The following is a 6000-nucleotide window of genomic DNA, read 5'->3' on the forward strand; positions in this document are numbered from 1 at the left end:
GACTGCCCTTAACCCTTCTGCTTTCATGCCTGATTGCCCCTAACCTTTCTGCCTGCTGGCCTGATTGCCTCTACCTTATCTCCCCCTCCCCCCACCCACCTCTACTGGCCTGATTGCTCCTAACCTCTTTGCCTGCCTGCCTGATTACCCCTAACTGCCTCTGCCTCGGCCCCACCACCATGGCTTTGTCTGGAAGTAAGTTGGACGTCTGGAAGATGGCTGGTTGACCTGGTCTAATTAGCATGTTACCCTTTTATTAGTATAGATAGATTGTATAGAATAGGATTGCTTAAATGAGGGGAGGGGGACATTTTTCAGCAGGAGGAGATGCTCTTGGCAGACAAAAACACATAATCCCTATAACTGGACTGATAGTCCGCCATATGCACTATACTGCCAAACTGGTTATTAAATATTGAATCACTTTCTTACACATTACACCAAACAGCTGTTGCCCTTAAAACTCCTCCTCAGCCCCCACCTTAGGTTCTGCCTTCACAGTTCACCCAGAGTAGGTTCTGATTGTTCAGTTTCTATGCCAGTCAGAGTCAAAAGCTCTGCTTCCTAGAAAGCCATTGGCTCCTCGCAATTCACCCAGATTTGGTTCTGATTGGTTGGTTTCTATACCACTCAGCATCTCCAGGGCTATCTCCAGGCCTGATCATAGAGGCAGGGCTGATCAGCAGCCGCCCCAGGTTGATGGCTAATGGGCTGAACTGCTGACCTCTGGGAGAGAGAGAGAGAGAGGCTTGGCTGCTGGGGAGGCCAGGAGAGAGAAGCAGGTTCTGATAACCCTGCTTCTCTCTCCAGGCCTCCCCAGCAGCTACTGCTGCTGCTGATCCGCCTCGCCTCTCTCTGTCTCCAAAAGGTCAGCAGTTCAGCCGCTCGCTTGCTGCTCATGCAGCCTGGCATTCAGTTGAGCCTTCGTTCATGTTGGATGTTACCACCCTGGCTCTTTATATATATATTTATTGATTTCAGAGAAAAGGGAGCGGGAGAGAGGGATAGAAACATCAATGATGAGAGAGAATCATTGATCGGCTGCCTCCTTCATGTCCCACACCGGGGATCAAGCTCACAACCCAGCCATGTACCCTCACCGGGAATCGAACTGTGACCTCCTGGTTCATAGGTTGATGTTTAACCACTGAGTCATGCTGGCTAGGCTTGACATGCGTTTTCATTTCTCTTGGGTATGAGTGGGATTGGTGGGTCATATGGTAAATTTATATTTAAATTTTCAAGAAACTGCCAAACTATTTTCCAAAGAAATTGTACCACTTTACACTTTCTTCACATCCTTGCCAACACTGGTTTGTGCCTGTCTTTTGGCTTTCTGTGTGTTCCCTCTGTTCTGTCTCTCTTTTCTTTTTCCTTCCTTTTTGTTGGTTACTTGAACATTTTTTTGAACTCCATTTTGATGTATCTATATATATCTAGTATTTTTGAGTGTATTTCTTTGTGTAGCTTTTTTCATGGTTGCTCTAGGTATTACATTATACATACATAACTTACCACAGTCAATATTTTTCCTAGTACCAGTGAACTGAAGAAACTTTACCTTACTTTATCCTCCCCCACTGATCATAGAATTTGAGAACCACATGAGGCAATGTAATATGTTTTGCTTCAACTGTCAGACACAGTAGAAAACTCAAGAGAAGGAAAGTCTATGATACTTATTCATATATTTACTTTTCACTCTACTTCTTCCTGATATCCCTTTTTTTAATTATTATTTTCTATTTAAAAAACTTCCTTAGTCGCTCTTTTAGAGTGTTTTTGCTAGTGATAAATAATCTGTTTTGTTTCATCTGAGAATGTTTTGATCCTCAGCCCTCTTTTCTCCCTGCTGAAGGATATTTTCACTGAGTATGGGATTCTGAGCTGACAGTTCTTTTCTTTCAGGCCTCTTCCTTCTGGCCTCAATGGTTCCTCTCTAAGAGTCCACTTATAGTTGAATTGCCTATTTTCTACCCTCTGTTGTTCAAATTGTGTTACTTCTATTGTTTGATCTTAAAGTTCATTGATTCTTTTCTTTGACATCTGTTTTGCTATTGAGCCCTGTATGTATCCTAGGATTACCATAGCAAAATACCATAAACTGGGTAACTTAAAATAACATAAATATATTACCATAGGTTGAAGTTTGGTTAGAAGTTTGAGATCAAGGTGTTGACATAACCACATTCCCTCTGAAACCTTTAGCAGAGAATTTCTTCCTCACCTCTTCTAGTTTCAGGTGTTTGCTGACAATCTTTGGTATTCCCTGGTTTATAGATTCATTTATTCAATCACTGCCTCTGTTATCACATGGCTGTCCTCCTGTTATCTTTATTCTCTTTTTATAAAGACATCAGTTCTATTGGATTAGGGGCCCACTCTACTTCAGTATGACCTCATCTTAACTAATTATCCTAGTTAATAGGATTAACCTGCAAAAATTCTATTTCCAAATAAGGTTACACTTGGAGGGATTAGGGATTAGGACTTTAACATACCTTTTTTTTTTTTTTTTTTTTTTTTTTTTGCGGCGGGGGGGGGGCGCGGAAGTCATAGTTCAAGTCATAACAAGTTCATTGAATTTTAAATTTTTTCAGTATATAATTTCTATTTGGTTCTTCTTTATATCTTCTACTTCTTTGGTGAGACTTTCTATTATTTTATTTGAATAAAGTGCTTGTTAAATTGTTTTCTTAATTGCTCATCAAAGTGGTTTTTTTTTTTTAATTGTAGTTGTTAATCCTCACCTAAAGATATTTTCCATTGATTGTTAGAGAGAGAGTGGAAGGGAGAGAGAGAGAGAGCGAGAGAGAAACATCAATGTGAAAAATCAGTTGCCTCCTACACAAGCCCCCACCAGGGCCAGGGATTGAGCCTACAATCGAGATACATACTCTTGATTGAGATCAATCCCCAGACTGATGCTCTATTAACTGAGCCATTCTGGCTGGGGCTCATCAAAGCAGTTTTATGAGACCGCTTTGAAATCCTTGTCAGATGCTTTCAACATCTAGTCATCTTTGTATTGGTGTCTATTGACTTTTTTCTCATTCAAGTAGAGATTTTCCTTGTTTTAGGTATGACAAATGATTTTCAATAGCATCCTGGACAGTTTGTTTGTTAGGATACTCTGTATCTTATTTAAGTCTTCCGTTTTAGAGAATCTTCTCTGACACCAGGCCAGTGGGAGTGCCATCTTGCTATTGCCAGGTGGGGGTGAAGGACCGCCATGTTTCTGGCTCAGTGTCTGTTGACACCCTCGGGGAGGGAGGAGCCCCTCATTACTGTTGGGTAGGGTGGAAGTTCAGATCCCCCATCAGGTCCACTGACATCACCCTGGGGTATATTATTACTCCTCACATGGCCTGCACTGACACTGAGAGGGAGGAATCACTGTCACTGGGCAGGAATGAAAATCTTGGCTTCTCTAACACGGCCCCAGAGGTGGTGTGGATGCCTCAGTGTAGCTCGGTGGAGTACAAGTCTAAGCACTGCATCTCCAGTGACATTGTGGAGATGGCTGCACCTCTTTGCAGCTGGGCAGAGTGAAATCTAAACTCCCTGCAGGGCTGGGTTGGGGCCGGTTCTTCCTGTGGTATTTGACTGGAGTAGAACAGTTATTTGTCTAAAAGTTTTCAGTCCTGCTGCCCCTCTCCTGGACCTTTGGCTAGAGGAAAAGGCTTTTGTTCTTTTTTTGTCTGCGGCCATTGATGTTTCTGGGTTGCCTGCCAGCTTCACAAGCACCCTGGTGCAGTATACACAAAGCAAAAAGAAAACCAAGGGATTAACTGCTATATCATTCTTTCTTAATTGAGGCTCTTAATTGCTCTATGCTCTTCTCTCCACCTTTCAGAGTCTTCTTATGATTGTTTTATATGCAATATCTAGAGTTTTTAGCTATACTTAGTGGAAGGACTAGGAAGAAGTGTCTGCTCCATGTTGTCCCTGCCTCTCTTGATATTTGAAGCACCTAAGGTAACCTAAGATATAGAATATGCAGGATGCTTCCATTTACCTCTTATAAAATGAGACAAGTTAGGAAAAAAAGTAAAGGACAATTATTCTGAGAACAAAGTGGGTTGGTTCTCTCCAGGTCACAGCCTTCAGTTCAGTTTATTGGTCTTTACCCGCATCTTCTCTAAGTAGAAATTTAGATTGGAAAGTTAACTGGAGACAATGGATATTATTCTTGCTGATATTTCATGCTCACATATGATTATACACATTGTGATTAAAGAAATGAAAATGGAATAAGTTGTTAGCTAGGAAATTACTGAATCCTTATCAAGACCCTAATGAGAATATTGAAAAAGTAACCATGGGGAAAATTGTGTTTGAAGTCACCCTCCATACTCTCTGTGAGTTAATTATAACCACTAATTTTCATATGTACACAATGTACACATCTCTTTACTATGGAACATTTTAAAATAGGCAGTAATGTGGTCATTAACAGTGTTCCACTGTGTGATAAGGTCATAGCATTGTGTCACACAGTCATTTTAATTGAAATGCTATTGGAGTTGGAGGGGGAAGGGATTCACCATGATAGTATCTGATGTTCAAATAACATAAATTGATTTTGAAGTTGTATTAGAAAATGGAAAATGTTACAAAAGTGTAGAGTATAAATAAATCAGAACTACCAACATTGTAACTATTTCAAAGTTACAAGGTGAGGCAGAGATTATCTGAACCTTCATTTCCTAGAAGATGTGAAGGATGAAACAGAAGCAGAGAAACACAATGCTGCTGGGTTTAGTGCATTGGTTGTAAAATGCTCAGAAACTAATTATGAATATTTGCTGCCATAAGCCATATTATCATACACTACCTTGTATTTTTTATTGCTGATAAATATACTATTTAGAGTTTATACAATTACTGAAATACCCTGTATTTGTAAAATCTAATATGTTAAAAATAATGGGCTGCCTCTAAAATACATTAACAAAAACATTCTTAAAGGACTTCATTCATATGGCCTTTTCTCACAATAAGCAAAGTGAAATTGTTTCTTTACTTTTGTAATGGTATCACTGAAACCTCCAGGCAAAAGTAATGAGAACATACAGAATGCAAGGAAATTAATCTAATTATTAAAAAGTTGCTTAAATGTTACAAAACTGGTATTGCTTATAAATGATATATTAAATATATATTGTAATCTTTAAACAAAGCAGGAGAAAATGAAAACCTGATGTTCTGAACTGTGATGGGCAGTTGGGGAAGACCTTTATGCTTTGCTACTCGTATAATTCCAAAGAATTGACTACACAAAGAAGGACCAAAGCTCAGCATTCCTTTTTTATTCTCTATTTACTAACATAAAAAATAGACACTGTAAAATTGCCTCACTGAGGCTTTGGGATCTTGAAATTTCAATTTTAGCATCAAAGGTGTTTTGTGTACGAATACACTTTCCCTCTGAGTTTGAATTATTGACAAAAGAAATGTGACCATTACACGACTATAACCGTTTGCTTGTTTGATGATAACCTGGGGTCGAGGCTATAAAATTATAGTCTATAATGAACGAATCCTTTACATACTTTTCAAATGTTCTTGTGATTGATGAAGGTATTTAAGTGCTGAGATTACAGTGAGGGAAAACCAAGCTTTCATTAGTCACAGTCCAATCAGAGAATGGGCTAGATTGCCCCTAAACTTAACTGCTTAAAATGATAAGTGTTTATTATCTCACACAGTTTCTGGGAATTGAGAACCTGGGAGAACCCAGAGGGTGGTTCTAGTTCCAGGTCCCTCAAAGGGAGGCAGTCAAGCTGTCAGTTAGAACTGCAATAATCTGACAGCCCAACTGGGGATGGAGCAATGGTTGTTCATATGACTGTCTACTGCTTCTGATCCTTGCTGGCCATGGGCTAGAATCTCAGTTCCTTGCCATATGGGCCTCTTCATAGGCTATCTGAGTGTGCTCATAACAGGACAGATTTCTTTTCCCAAAGTGTGTGATCTGAAGGAACCCTAAGGAAGAAA

Source organism: Pipistrellus hanaki, assembly GCF_964339955.1.
Source record: "Pipistrellus hanaki genome assembly, chromosome: 12".
Taxonomy (NCBI): Eukaryota; Metazoa; Chordata; class Mammalia; order Chiroptera; family Vespertilionidae; genus Pipistrellus; species Pipistrellus hanaki.